The sequence below is a fragment of the Anarrhichthys ocellatus genome, unplaced genomic scaffold (genome assembly GCF_004355925.1).
Source record: "Anarrhichthys ocellatus isolate YVR2014 unplaced genomic scaffold, GSC_Weel_1.0 scaffold2, whole genome shotgun sequence".
NCBI classification, from domain to species: Eukaryota; Metazoa; Chordata; class Actinopteri; order Perciformes; family Anarhichadidae; genus Anarrhichthys; species Anarrhichthys ocellatus.
Genome location: NW_022280032.1, coordinates 5,250,846 through 5,267,093, shown reverse-complemented (window position 1 = coordinate 5,267,093; position 16,248 = coordinate 5,250,846). Strand labels below are relative to the sequence as shown.

Here is a 16,248-nt window from a genome sequence, read left to right as displayed (position 1 = left end):
CTCTGCTCTGGGCTGCTGGCTGATCCCAGGTAAGGATGAAGGCTGTCAAGTCAGGTTTTTTTTCTTTTTGGTTCCAAACATTTCTGCACCATTCAACAGACGATGATACAAATGTTGGGTTATGTTTTATACCAGCAAACTGGTCAGGACCAACTGAAGACTTACTTGAATTTGGTACTTGAGAAGAGAGCATGCAATACTTAAACATATACTGTCTGTACATTTCTTCACAGGGAAGGCAATGCTTTGGAAACCATTGTGCACCAATGCTGTCGTTCAAATGCAAATAGTCCCAAAGTCTAAGACATTTAAATTGACACTTAAAGGACAGAACAAATTAAAGAACTGAAAAAAAGCCAAAGACAAACTGATTCTTCTTCATATTCTTTATTAATATTCGGAGCAGAATAAACAAATCAAACACACGTCCTCCAGTGAACAGTATTTACCTGCTGGTCCCCTCTGCTGCTGTGATTGGCCGTGCTCATTCCAGGTAAGAAGCAGACTGGTGGCTCAGGGCCAGACAGCTGAGCTGGTTTGGTTTGTTGTTTGTTGGGAGGTTTTTCTTTTTTCTGATGCTTTGAACTAGATGCCCCCAGTTGTCTGTGTGGTGAAGTATTGCTGCCCTTCAGGGAAGGCAGTAGGTTGTATAGTTATCTCCTGATTGGGCAAAATCACTACCCTGAAACCACACAACCTACTACCTCACCCTGTTCGAACATCAGAAAGGTCGGACAGGTTGGCGGAACTATTACCAGACATCATTAAGGTGGAGTGACATATAAACACGGGACGCCCACACCCTAACAGACTTCATATCTAAACATACATTGACAGAAAATGACTTAATCAAGTATTCATTTTTAAAAACACCAACATTACAAGCAGTCAGATCTCAACAGTTAGAGTAAAAACAGCTTTGACAAAAGTCCTTTGATGATCATAAATGACAATTTAAACAAAGACGAAGGAAAGAGGATGACATCTAGATAAGAGAAGTAAAAGTTAACACAACATACGGTGTCTGATGAAGAAAGTATTTTGTTGTTTGTTTGGTACACAGACAACCAGCAAAACATTACACTTCTGATGACATTTTTTTTTTATTGACCTTAAGTGCAACCTTGACAGAAAACAACATTAAGCAACTACAACCCTAACTGATCAACCACTATCAAATGCTGTGAATGAGTTATGTTCTTAGCAGTCAGTGGGTAAACACATACATCCCAGTGTTGATCCAGATCCAAAAGCTCCAACAATGGCGTCCGGCGACATTACAGCCACTTCAGGAAAGACAGTAAGTTGTATAGTTATCTGACAGGAAGGGTGTGACCCTAAAACTATACAACCTACTACCTCACCCCAAAGGACAGTCTTTAAAAACAAAGTCATTTCAGGTCCCCGTTCATGCAGGTAATCCGCTTCGACACACCTTGATGAATGCAAGAGAGCGGTTATGATTCACTGAAACGCAAACACACATGCCACTCTCCTCTGGGACAGCTCACCAGTGTGACGGGAATCTGTGTGTTCAGAACACAACATGACGACCGGGTCACCTGGGGGGAATGCAAATGATCCAATCAGGTGGATATGTCCAAAACAAATTGTATCGCTGAGATATTTCCATATTCAAATGTGCCCAGCAAATAACTTGAGAGATCCTGTGACATCCAAAGTAAGGATTTTATGGAAAATTGTTTAGCGTCAAATCTGTTAAAATATTCCATTAAATAAGCTGACCATGTTTTAGTCTGCATTCAATTGGCTTATGATCAGAACCGAAAGATGGTGGCACATTTCTGTTACCAATCCACAGCATCGCTTGTCAAAAGAGGTCAAGTGATAACTAAAGAAAGAAAATGTAATTTAAGCAAAAAAAAGGTATCAATGTTGTATAATGATCCGCGTAGATTATTCCACCGTGTGTTGTCCCTTTTTTTCTCAGTAGAGTCTGTGCGCTTCGGAGAGGAGAGTGTTAACAGCAGTCACCAGTATTGACAGTGGGCGAGCTCAAGCTAGCACATCCTGGCCCACATGTGTGGAGCAGAGGGCCGCAGCTGCTACCGCTGTTAATGTTTCTCACCTGCACTGTAACACGCCGCTCCCTCCATCACGGTTTCGGCAGCATGTCAGGTAACCCGTCATCTCAGAGAGGGAAAATCTGTTTCTCCTCTAACAAAGGGAAATGGAGAAAATACTTCAACACAATGACTTTTAGATATGCCTTCTGTGAGCTCGACAGCAAACACACCAGTGAAACAAACACTCTTTACAAGACAGTTTTAGATTATTGGGTAAAAACATACTTTTTGGGGTTTGCTTGCAATTTGAGTTTGTTAAGTGTCTTCCCAATATGCATGTGTGGAATTCTATATCGCTTATACTTCTGTGTGAGCAAACCACACCATCCTGCATGTTTAACTGTCACACGATCTGCCGAAAACAAGTCATGTCAGGGTAATCTTTGTCAGCACATAACGCTACAGTAATATTACTCTGTATGTGAAGGCACAAATGTACAGCACAGCATAAATACAGATGGTATGTCTTGAGCTGAGAGGCCCCATTGTGTCTGCTCAGTGGTGATTCTGAGGCTCTTTGCATTATTCAACACTGCCGTACTTACACCATAGCACTGGATGAGTGGACTGTAAGTATGCGCAACCACACACACGCCCTTAAAGGCTAACAGGCAGACGCGAGGGGCACACAGACACTTTGCAGACGGAAGGAAAGATACAGTATGGCAACCTACAATATGCAAACACATACATGTACACACATACAGTAATGGCAAAGAAGTGAGCAATAAATTGAGCATACATATGTTCAATAAAACAACAAAGAAACTAATTGTCAAATTGGAAAATACATTTTTCTTCATATTCCAACCAAGCAACGTTCAGATTTTACTCTTGATTTTAAGTGTTTAAACACCAACTACATATAGAAAACTGTGGCGATATGCTCAAAGCTCCTATCACCGTCTATTCTCATTGCAAAACGCTCAGCGGTGTGGGGTCCACACTTCATAAGGTAAGGTCAAGGCACACTGTCCTCTCAAGTCTGCTGACTGGACATACTTCAGTCTAATATAGTTGATGGCTCTGGGGCCCTAACCAACAGAGTGCATGTTGAGGAAAGCTATTGCTTTCATGTGAAGCCAGTTGCCATCATTTAGTGACAGGGAGATATTCACACTCACACTCACACCCACACACACACACACACACACACACACACACCCACACACAGACCCTTGTGCAAGCTTGTTTTAGGCTGTCTACACGGTTATGCAACACAATCTAAAAACGGCTCCTTTTAAGATGATCTTGTCCATCTGAAAATTCAGCTTCTTGAAAGTGTGCAAACTCGGTAAGCACAGCGTCTGTAACTGAGACACCGCTTCGGCCTCGCACCTCCATTAGCTGCTAAGAAGGGCCGGCGTGCAAAGTCGAGCTTTCTACACCTCATCGTCGCCTAATGCCACACCAGCACGTACCAGTGCTCTGGGACATGCACACATAAACACATACATACACGCACACGAGAATGTGGTTTCGAAGACACACGCGTGCACACTCGTTCACACTCCAACATGGAAAAATAGCCTTTCAACTGAGGGACGAGGCAAAAACATGATATTCATCTACCTCGTTACATTTTCACACAGCAACAGGCGCACACTACTTGAAAGGCCACTTTGATTCAATCACACTTCAGTCTAAGTGTTACAGTGGCCGTTGAGCGATACTGAAGCTGCTCTGCAGTAATAGTAAGATAGAGAGATGGAAGCTTGTAAACTGATCTTTAAGGCTCTGGTGGTTTTGCGGTTAGTCAGTGCAGCGAATAATTTGTAAAAAGAAGCTGGACATTCATATGCATCCCCAATCTTCCCTTTTTTATGTCAATTTGTACTCATCCACCATGCTACATTTAATATTACATTTGTTTAGCGTATGTGGCCACCTATTCTACGTTCTAGATTCTTGACCTGTGTTTTAATGGAGTTTAATCCATTTAACATTTTCTTAATTTCATTTTTGTAGAAAACACATGATATATTCCTGAAGGTACTCTAAGTTACAAGTAACAAAAAACAGGTTTTATGTTGGAACACACAATTCAAATGATATGTAGAGCAGACAGTCTGCTCACTGTAGCTGCCTCTTCATCGTTATTTAAGCACTTAACTTGGTGGGTTTCAAGAAACAGCACTCTTCAGACTCTTGCTCACATGTACCCTTGTCCTCAGCCTAGCCCTGCTGGATGCCTTTTGGCACCACAAGATTATACGAGTGCTTATGGTTGAGTTGCAAGTATGCGATGCACAGTACATGTGCTCATTAGTCCTTGTGTTTATACATGTGTGGCTTCCTTTCTGTCAGGGAAGTGGTTAGGAATACTTAAGACGCTTGTGTGAATGTACTTCTCTCTTGTCTGTGTAGATCTATGCATATGTGTGCCCTGAAAAAAGGTGAAGTGGTGTCTGGGCGCAGACAGGAGGAATCCAGCAGCCCCCTCTGGGTAGCACAGCAGGCATGACCCATCTATTTATACCAGGGCCAGGGGGGGTGGGGGGCAGCGGGAGGAGGGGGAGGACAGGAGCAGGGGGAAGAGGAGAGGTTGCATGGGCAGGTCCTGTTACACAGGCCAGGGGGGATGGTTGGGGCAAGCCACAGGGAGATTCTGCTCAAAGTCAGACAGGCTGACCTCGCCGTCACCTCTGCATGAGGCCGATACCGAGCTCGCAAACAGGGTGTGAGTGAGGAAAGATGAAGATGTTTGAGTGGACAGTATGTGCCTACGGGCGTGTGTGTGTGTGTGTGTAGAGCTACAAGTAAGTATTAGTGCATGCATAATGTATGCGTGGTGTCTGTGTGTGCAGATCAACATGTATGTACGTGTGATGGAGTGCGCATGTACTCACGCCTATGTGCATAATATGCGTGTCTGCCTATCAGGCGGTGAGACGAACCGGCCCCAGTGCCTTACCCTCACCCGCCCCCATCCACCCCTCCTTACCCCAGCACAGCCGTAAACATGCCAGGTGAGGAGGGCTGGATTAGGCAGAGTAGCTGATCCCAGCGCAGCACCCTCCCCCCCCACATCCTTACAGGTAAAAAACGACCCCAATCACTGTAATGACAGGGGGTCGCCCAGACCACTCAGTCCAACTTTGCCAGCTGTTTCTCATCGCTCACACGCAGTATACAGTCACATGTACGGTATGTAGAAAAACATGCACACGCTTGCACGCACGTGTCTGCAAACAATACGCAGATTGTGGTTTTGTTTTTACACGATGCAGAAATAGAAATACATCAAACATCGTCATGTAAAGACTCACAGGCTCAGTCTTTGTGACTCCACGCTAATAGAAGCTGGTGAAACACGCACTGCCACGCGGCTGCTGGTGACCCGTCAGGCCTCTATCTATTAGGAGAAGTCTTTAGTCCTGACACGTCTACATGCCCAGCTCTGCTCTGGCCTGCCTGCAGGGCCCCTTTCAGCTTGGGCAATGCCCCATCGAGCTGCATCTGTCGCCAGCTATATTTAGCGGGTGGGACGAATACCTTTCTCCCTGGATATGAACTTCAGCTGACAGACAGAGAGGCAAAGTGGGCAAACAGGGATCTGTGCAGTTTGTAACCTTGAAGAACTCGTTACCCCCGTGCTACAGCTGGCAGCAGTCAGACTCACTACAGTGGTTAGCAGTTATAACTAAAAGCTAAGGCTGTAAATACAGCGTAGTTAACCACAGTTAGCATTGAAAAGCTTGATTTGGCAGCAGCTATTACCACCAGTGCTTATAGTTCCAGGACTGCTGCCAACATGAAGGAGAATATACTCTGATAGTCCTACATTTCTGCATACAAGCATTTGGTGTGTGTACGGCAGTGCCAGCGAGGCAGCCAGTGTGTAATATGTGACCATGTTGCATGGCCATCTGCTCTATATAATCATAAACAAACGCAGACAGGCCAGCCTCACAGTATCATTTCCGAGAGGTGTAGGCCGAGTAAATGTATTCATGCTTTGGTCTCCGGGTAGATTGCTGTAGAGATATGCCCTAGAAACAGACTGCGGTTATGCAATAGCATTCATAATTCATTCCACAAACAATATGGAGGCCACTCTGTCCCATATGCAAACATATGCATTGTCCAGATTAAGGACTGGTGATCCAAAGGGGACAGAGTGCATTCTGAATGTTAGCAAAGCCATTGACTGTATGTCTGTCTCAATGAGAGTTTGTCTGCGACAGGCTTAAATAGGCCAGGTCCTACTGCTGGCGTGACCTCGAGTCTAAATCAGTTACATACCAACAAAGATACAAACTGATACAGTCTGGGACTGTATCAGTTTGTGTCATGTTTATGGCACTTCAAGCCATAAACATAGAGTAAGTTGAACTAAGTTGAGTGATAGTAAGCGGGGAAAAATGCTTCAAAGTTCAAATAGCAACTGTCTATTAAGATAATAAACAGTTTTCAACATTTAGAGGCTAATTCCATAAATGGTGAATGTAGTGGGTACTGTGCAACAGATGATTATCGGTTTGTTAAACTGAAACGTGCAATGTGGTTACATCAGTTTTATTGAGTAAATTAGTTAATTTTGGTAAACTTTTTGAGGTCGAATGTCACAAAATGACAAAAACTATTCCTGAAACGTCTGTCCTCTAATCTTTCATTGTCACTCGACATAGTTTAAGCCAAACCACTTGTTTGTGTGTGACTTTGACAGGTACGTTTTGCAATGATCAGCACTCACCCACTAAAAAGCTCGATATAGTATCTGTGGTCTTTGGGGCCAGAATGAGAGGAGGATTTTAATAACATCTGCCCATGTAATCAAATGCCTGGCACATGCAGAATTCCAGAGCCACAGGCAGCCAGCCACCGAGGTTGTAGGGTGGGGTTACTAAGTGCATTTGATACAGGCACAGTATGGGTTGAGACTACTCAGGCTCTACGGTACTAGAAGCGGGCAGGTTGTGTTACTATGGGGGGCCGGGCTGCTGAGGACTCTGGGTGTTGTGGAGGAGAAACGGAGGACTGATGGAGGGGTGGAAGGGGGTCATGCAGCTGTGGGCCCTGCCAGCACATTCGCCCCAATGGAAAAGAACCGTTTATGGCGTCCACCCAAGGTCAGCCCTTTGAGGAGAGGAGCTGGGAAGGGTCCAGAGCGGAGGCTGCTTGTTTGTGTGCAGTCAGTCGGCAACAATAAAAAAAAAAAACTCTCTCCATCAGGAAAAAGACATATTAAGTGTTCTATCATTATACATTGGAGCACCACTTTTCTCCTACCCCTACCACTCTTCTCTGTTTATTTCTAATTTGTTCCTCAACCCAGCGTCCAGTTGCGCCCACTTTCTCCCCCCCCCCCCACTTTACTCCATCCCTCTCATCCTGCCACCTGACTACATTGGCAGCGATACACAAAATGGCGGCGGGGAGCTGAGAGCTGGAAGGCAGAGAGTGGACGCCATTTTCTAACAGATCCAGGCCCCAGCACTAGACTTCCTACGCCTGGTGGACAATTAAGATTGCACCCTGAGTGATTTCTGTGTGTGTGTGCACTAAAGATTAGGTTTGCTTTTGTTTTTTCTTTTTTAATCTACTGCACTAACAAGCCAGTGGGACCACTTCAAATGGGATAAAGGCACAATATACAGCCACTATGATTTAATATAATGCAAGCTCATGTTATAATAAGTCTCAGGAAGAGAGAGAAAATAGATGTAGAAGCTCATGCCATGCGTACGTAACAAATTAAACTTGCGCAGCTTCTAATGCCAGCCTCTATCTCCTAAAATGAAATGCAAGACAGTACAACAGAATTACAATACATCATTCAATAATGACATATTCAATTTACAATAGATTATGGTACTTACAATGCTGCTGCGATCGCCAGTCTGTCTGTCCTTGATTTCACTTGTTGGCCAAATTGTTTGTGCCTCTGGCTGAAGTCAAAACCCATCTCACTGCCTGCATGAGGGAGAGCGAGAGAGAGAGCGAGAGAGAGAGAGAGAGAGAGGAAGACAGACGGAGTCGAAGGGAGAGACAGTTTATAGCAATAGAAAGAGAGAGGAGGAGAAAACAATGGAGAGGAGCAGAAATGGAGAGAGTGATCAGTTGGAGAGCCAGCAGCAGCAGCAACAGCAGCAGAGGGCTGTAGGGGCTCCTTTCTGTAGCCTGTTTACTAATAAGCTCGCCCCGCGGTCTTGCCTGGCCGAGGAAACTCATTAGTGCAACATATAACACACCGCACCCTCTCTGCTGGCCTGTGCTCACCCAACACCAACACACAAGCTCCACCGTGGCCTTGGCCTTGCCCAGTAGCACCCACTCGCTGCATACGTGCATACACTTTGGCATGCTGTATTACTGAAAGCCTGCAGTGTGATGTGCGTGGGCGAGGCGGCGCGTACGCGTGTACTTGTGAGCGTAATAAGCGATCTTCCACACACGCGGCACAGTATGTTCACGTTCACACACACGAGGGCATGTGCAGACCGCGTGGCGTTAATGTACGAGGCAGCTCTTGACATGTGCCCGTGTTATCCTGTGCTCGCGTAGGCGTGTGATGCTTGCGGAGGTGAAATGGGACAAAGGAAAACAGAGGTATTTTGTCATAATTTATGAAATCTCAGAGTGCAGAAAAATAAAGCCGGCGATAGAGATAAAGAGACGCGAGGGTCGTCCTCTGGCAGACCAAGGAGGACACGGCCAATTTAAAGGCCTCCACGCGGCTGCTGAAGGATGATAATTCTGTACAAGGACACTAATTGCAGCCCAGGACACGGCCTTGCCGGGGAAGGGTCCTTTATATATTGTTTCTAACGTTCGTAATTACAGTGCAGTGCCTTGGACCGCCGCCAGCACATGTTTATGGGCTCATGAGTAACCCAACTCCTCCAGCCCATGGAGGGAGATTCATGCCCAAGCTGTGCACTCACTGCACTCTGTGTGTGAGTAAGTGTGTGTGCGTGTGTGCTGTGTGTGTATATGTACGTTGATGACTCATGACGCCTGGGTGGGTAAGTGCAGGGGGGATAGTCTACAGTATATTAGAATACCACATGGATAGCTGCAAGTATTGCAAGAAAACACAATATTTACGGTATCATTTTTTAAAGCTGATATTTAAGACTGAAGTGGAGGTAATGACATATCAAAGCACATAGTATATTCACTATAATTTCTCAGGCCAGTGTGTTTGTTTCTAGCACTAAAAGTAGCGAGTGTAATTCATCTCAGCACCGATGAACAGTAAGAGAGTGATGAAGTGGAGGTGAGGCGAGGGAAGGGATTTACAGTATTTTGATAGTCTGAAAGTTGCAGGCGAGGCCTTTCAACACTCCCAACTCTGCCTCCGAGTGGAACACTTTTGCTGATGCTGCAGTTTTTCTCTGAGTAAATTACCTTGGCGACAGCGGAGGCCAAAAAGCTGAGGAAATATATGAGCGGTGGAAAAGAAAAGTTGAGTGGGCGCAGCTCAGCGTTATCTGGAATATCGCTTTGCCTGGCAGGTACATAAAACAAGGCTCTATCCCGACGATACGTGCAGAGACATTCGCACGTGATGCCTCAGACTTGAGTACAGCGAGCGGTCAGAAGCAAAGAAAACGTTGAATGATTCTAAATATTAATCTGGTTGGGTGAAATAAAACACTCTGGCTATCACACTTCTGACGAATCTCCTTGACGAAGTTATTTAAATGCTCAGCAATCAACAGCAAGACTCTGGTGGTACAGAAGGTGTGTGAGAACATTGTCCTTGGCTAAATACACTCAGGGGAAAAAGGGAAGAAAAAAAACAAAAAACCTTGACCTCAGCCAATGGGCCCATGAGGTAAAGGTGAAAGTTGCACAGGTCTCATTTCAGAACGTCTGGAGGAAAAGTGGGGGAGGTAAAGGGGAGGAAAATCTACATCATCTGTCACCCCCTCCCCCTCCCTGTAACTCTCCACCAGTCCAATATTATGCCATTATGACTGTGCTCACCGTCTCTGTGGAGTTGCTGTGGTTTTGTGGATAAATTACATGTGACACTCCCAGCTGACATCCTGATTAACACGGGGAGAATAAAATGGCCCCCAATCCTCAGTAGTCAATGGACTAATGGCTTCCATGTATGGCGCAGAGAAGCGAGGAAAAGCAGGTTTAGAGACTTTGGTGTGTGTGTGTGTGTGTGTGCATAAAGTGTGACGTGTGTGTGAGTGCATCAGCATACTTGTCTGTAATTACTTTGTTTATTGAGCCTTGAACTTTGGGCTTTTGTGCAATCATTTTGGCACTTGCATACACAACACCAACCCCCAAAATGTACATGTGTCTGTGTGTGTGTGTGTGTGTGTGTATCAGGGTCTCAGGCCTCTTTGTCCAGCCCCTCTCCTCTCTTTTCAGGCCTGGCCTACTTTCTACTGTACTGTAGTGCTTAATCTGTATGCGTGCGCCACACAGCCTGTAGTGGCCACTGTAGATCCACTCGTCTGGTCTCCCACGTCCACAGTGCAGGAGGGCAACAGGGAGCCTGGCCAGCCTTTCACCACAGAGACCTGATCTGACTACACTGCCGTTCATCTCGAGGAGGTTTCAACAGCCTTTTCCACTGACGGACCACTGCTAGATAAAAGCCTGAAGCAGATGTTACAATGATCGACACAACCACTGTAAAATTTAAGCAATTGTCTCACAGTTGTTTTTTTGTTTTTTTTTGCAGAATGCACTGTGACCTTTTGAAGAGCTAGGCTACCAAACTGTGAAATTTAAATGCAGCTCTAGTTCAACAAGCAGTGACCAGCTTGTGCTAACCTGCAGCATAGTGTTAGCTACTTTGCAGCACCGCTTATAGTGTCACTAAGAATACTGGACCCAAATCTAAGTCCTCATATCAATACCCTAATGTAGACATATTGTCTACCTGTTTTCCACACCCTTCATTTTATTAATGAATACACTATATAGTATATAAAGCAAAGTAATAAAGTACATATTTACTTGAACAATTGGAGAGTTCCACAATAAATGTATACATTTCTGGCCTAGCGGTTTATGTAGAATTAATTTATATATAATGTATATCAAATACAAATATCCTTTAAAAATATCATTTAGTTAACAATGAATACATACTGTATCATTGCTGATTAAATATTTAAAAAACAAAATGCCAATGAATTGGTGAATTTTTAGTACAGGCAGTACTGTATGTCAATCAAATCCCGAACCCTGACAGTCATCCAGAGAGCTCAGGCATACAGTGTAACTTTCACTATGCTGGGCTTCTCGGCTTCATTGTACTAAAGACTGCACACTGAAACCGTTTTAGAGGGAGAAATAAAAGTGGCTTCATTATAATGTCAGAAAAAATATATTTACAGTGAGTGCTCACACTCACTTGGCCCCCATTCATCACTCCAATCTGGATTTCATATTAGCCAGGAGGAAATTGGATGAGATTCACAACATCACAGCAAGCTCATAAATGAAACAAAAATCACATAATCTTAAATACCAATTTACCCACTTAACAAATGAAGCAGTGTATTGGTGGCTTGGTGCTGTGTTGTACTGGTGAGTGACTCATTTCCACTGTGTGTTGCACTTGTAAGAATACACTGAGCACTGGCACATGACCTTAACCACATACTCAACACTTCAAAAGTATCTGGCAGAAATACTGGAGTCATAATGTAGCCTTTACATGACCATTAAAACCTGCGACGGGAAACATCTCATTCAAAAAGTTATCTAGAGATCAAAACCATCTTTTCTGTTAATGCCACGAAATTAGATAACTGGAGTAAAGATGCCTTCACATACTTTGTCCTGTCCTAGTGTAAGGGCATAAACTAAATACTAAGAATTGTAGTTTTAAATAAATAAATACATTAAAAAAAAATCCCGATGACCCTTTAGAAGTTGAAAGAATAAAAATGAGACATCTATTTGTGTTTTCTATCAAAGAGGAAAAAAAACAGGCAATATTGCAATAACCTCAATATTATAAAAAATAATCTATGGCAATTTATAAAAATCACGAGTAAGTGATCTAGCAAGAAAGTGGAGGATACACACACACACACACACACACACACGCTGAACAAAATATGCTGATGCTGTGCATTTGGGAACAGTACAAATATTATGTTTCAGGCTTTCTGGTATTCCTCAATACAAACATATGCTTTTTCTCGGCAAGTATTCCCATTTCTGAACTTTATGACAGAACTTTTAAAATTCTTAAAGAAGTAATTCTTTAGAAGAAAAAATAGAGTATATTATTTTGCAACATTTGATATTTTTCTCTCTAAATATGACATAATATTCAACTGCAAAACTCTAATACGTCTAAATGAAATGCAAATAAATAAATTAAAAAAAAAATCACATAAAAGTTAAACCACAAATGAAAAATATTCAAAGTTTTTTTTAAAAGCTTGAATTTACACATCCAGTAATAATAATTACTTATAATTCCATCCAATGTTTAATTCATTTTGAGTGTTCTCGTTTTGGCATTTTTCTGTTCATAGCATTAAAAGGTTATGAAGTGCTGTCAGTTTGAATTTCTTGGATCTTTACAAAAAACATTTACTACTAAGCAGTAACTAATATATTCATGAATAAAATACTTTTAAAAATACAATTTATAAAAAAAAAATCCAGAATCCCATTCATTCAGGTTCAAGGCTACAGTCAAGTTCAAGTTTGCGGACGTGTTGTTCGAGCTGTTTTCTGTGGTTTCCTTTAGCGCTGCTCTTCCAGAATATTAATGACAGGTATTTAAAATATATATATAAAAAATTATGCAATCTTGACTGTTTTACAGGTTTACTAGTATTAACACATCAAACACAACATTTCATCAAGCCTAAGAACACACACTGAAAGGGCAACAACTGACAATAACTTAAAATATGCTCACAATTGTTAAAAAGTATGGATATCTGATATTCTGCACAAAGAAAATGATCAAATAAGCCACGAATGTATGTGTGATTGTGTACTTATATTTGCATGTCCGTGCGTGTGTGTGTGTCCCATTATTGACTTTGCTGTATTTGCTACATGTTGCTGCAGTAAAGCTGAAGTTGTGGGCCTCATTGTGGGCTGTACCAGACTGTTGGGATTGGTCAGGTATACTTTTACAGAGAGCGAAAATACTGCAAACCCTCACCACCATCTGCCTCTCAACATGCACCCTTCCCCTGGACTCCTGCCATCCATTCTCCAAAAAGGCCTGAGGGGTGGAGTAGTGTGATACTCTGCCAGCCAAAACCATGTGTCCACTGCTGGTTAAGCAGAGCTTATATCCATATGAATGAACAGAATCACCTATGTATGGAAAAGCTGACCCTGAATTGTAAATCACCTGAAAGCTTAGAGAAATATTGGGTTGGCTTTGCCCTTCAAAAAGTCCCATTTTCTATAAACCCTGATAAGCAGATGGACATCTGAGCAGACATTAGAAAACCAAAGCACTTTAAATCTGCTAATTTGTGGTATTGAGATATTCGACAAACAGTGATTACTATGTATTTAAATACTACAAATTAAATGTTATTAATAAACCCGGGGATTGTACATTTCCATAAGTCTCATTTAACGATACAACTTGAATTTTCCATTAATGTGATGAAGTTAACTAGCAAGTATTTGACAAAGAGCCAAAGGAGCCACAGTCGATTAAACGTTTTGTCCAAAGTAACTTATCTTAAGTCAAGTTTTACAATCGTTTGGTGGAATTGTTTTACGACCGCATACACAGTTTCTTCCTTCAAACGAAAAATGTTTTCATATGTTTAAATAAATATAATTACAAAGGCATTTTGATAGTCTTTGTGTACACTTGCCACAAAATGTTGCTGTGCAAAGCATAAATTCCTGTGTTCAAAGAAGCAAGATATAGATCCACAAAACAAAAAAAAAGAATCAGGAAATTATGCATTATTTTCCTATACAAATGTCTGTATTGGCAAATACATTGCAAATGGCAAAGCGATGGACTATTTTTTGATATATTCTTCATTCTGTCTTCTTAAACGAAACAGAACTCTGATAAATACAACCTGCAAAACTTCAAATTCAAAGAAATGCAGTGTTCTTGTTGAAATTTAGCCGACAGTCAAGCTTTTGAGAACATTAAACCTTTTGAAACGATCAGTACACCACGTACTTCTTTTCATACACTACAAACTAAGCCCGGACCACATCACTCATATGAAATCCCTCCAACACCGTGGCCTTCCGCTCATCCACTGATTACCACGAAGTAGGATTATCCAGGCGGCAATCAAAGTGCTATTAAGGAGCTATGTTTTTGCATGACTAAATTACAACTAGGATTCATGGAAGGCTGGGAAAAGTCACAGAAAAGCATTCTCAAAGTTAACGGCATAGCTCTGTCTCTCTATTGTATATGTTCCGAAACTACACAAATGAGTAGGGTTTTACATTCAGACGTATAAATGCGCACTGAATAAAAAGAAACTTTGTGTACAAATGTTTATTTGTACCGGGTGCCTGTTAAACATTGAAAGCCTAAGATGTAAAAACAGGAATAGAAGTTTCTATTGAAACCATGCGAGCATACAAATATTAAAACAGATATTACTCACCAATTTTGAAAGCAAAGGTGGTAAATGTCCGGTCGGGATGGGAGATACGGCAGCTCTTCCCGCTTTCATTCGCATCTCTGTCAAGAAGAGGAGAAAGCCATAAGCTCCCCGTTTGGTGGTCCTTGCAACACCCACTCATTTCCCCTCAGACTGTCCCCTTCACAGCCGTACCTCGGCCCCAAACTCCAGCTTTGAGCCCCAGCCTGAATCTCAGCTCCAGCCTCAATCTCTCTTCCAGCCACAGTCTGAGCCCCCAAGCTCAGGGCTGCACGGCTCGCCTGCCTCTGGCGGGGTCCGGGCCTGGTGAGGCCCGAAACAATAGGAGGCCATGAGGCTGTCTGCAAGGCTCCAGCTAAGCCGGTCCGCTAGTTAACAAGTCTTTGAATGAGGAATGTTAGCAAACAGACAAACAGCATGTCTGATGCATGCAAATAGCACAACCAGTTCAGTCACAGCCTTGGCTGGGCACATGAATAATTCAGCAGTCTATATGCTGCTCTCCCACATTACTCCCTCCGTCTACCTGAATGAAATGCCTTCACTAGAATAAGTGTGGCAAAGTATTCAAACTTCTGCTTTACCTGCAGCCTTGGTCGCAAAAATCTGTTTTAATGCTTCATACAAACATGCAATCACAGCGCAAAGTGGCCGTGTAGAGACACGACACGCGGAGCTACTTCTGATATTTCGATGCAACAATTAGAAATTTTGCGATTACTACATTTTTTTTCTCTTATTGCCTTTTAGTAATGTCTTTTGTTTGCAGCTGGCACCTGTCCCAGAAAGAGCTCCGGCTCAGCACACCACTCATTCTCCTGTGGAGAGAGCGAGTCGGTGTGAAAGAGAGAGAACAAGGGGGAGCGAGAGACAGACACAGGAACAGAGAGAGGACATGGGAAGGAAATAGTGGGAGAGACCGAGAGTAAAGACGAAGGAGGTACATCAAGCCAGTTGCTGAAGAAGGTCTTTAAAACACTGATGGGTTTCTCACTCGGATACTGGTTACAATATGCTCGTCATCCATAGTGGTCATCCAGACCACGAGCCCACCCCACGAAGGTTACCCGTCGGAAATGGCGCCCCGACACTCCAGATGGAACAAGGCCCATCACATGGCGAAAAACACCACCTTGACGAATTCCCATCCAGAAAGAGGGAAACTAAATAAATACTACTAGAAACCCATCGGCAGAGACAAAAATAGGAAGACGCGGAACATTTCTAGAGAACAAAACACAAAAGAACGGAAGAATCGGCGCCCAAATCCAAAGTGATGCAAAAAAACAATGCGCCAAAAGTGAGAAAAGGCAACTAAAAAGCAACTTGTTGCCAGGTTTTGCAGAGCTGCTGTGCAGCTAGTTGGAGGCAGAGGGTTAAAATCCAGCTAGTAGTGAGTGAAAAAAAAAAGCTCCGTCTATGGAAGGGCGGGCTGTGGGGAGGCCCTGACTGTAGAAATAGCAGCAGACTTTTTTTTTTTCCCCCCTCGCAGAGCTTAAGTCTCCCCCTCGCGTGTGGCTGGAGCAGAAAGAGGGGAGCGAGCGGAACAGAGAGAGAAAAAGAAGAGAGAGAGAGAGAGAGAGAGAGAGAGAGAGAGAGAGAGAGAGAGA

At 43.1% G+C, this 16,248-nt stretch overlaps 1 long non-coding RNA gene across 3 annotated transcripts in view; it reads right to left on the bottom strand.

Annotated features, from left to right (window-relative positions):
• Positions 1-371: 371 nt before the first annotated feature.
• LOC116389860 (uncharacterized) overlaps positions 372-16,248 on the bottom strand; it is a 37,451-nt gene continuing 21,574 nt past the window's right edge. Inside the window, exons 1-4 of one of the 3 annotated variants that reach the window (XR_004213131.1) lie at positions 14,642-16,199; positions 7,910-8,003; positions 2,090-2,176; positions 372-1,562 (exon numbers count right to left, since the gene is read on the bottom strand). This is a non-coding gene — a long non-coding RNA (uncharacterized LOC116389860). Of the gene's footprint in view, positions 2,177-7,909; positions 8,004-14,641; positions 16,200-16,248 lie in introns of those variants that run through there. The other 2 variants (XR_004213130.1, XR_004213129.1) reach the window with 2 other exon arrangements.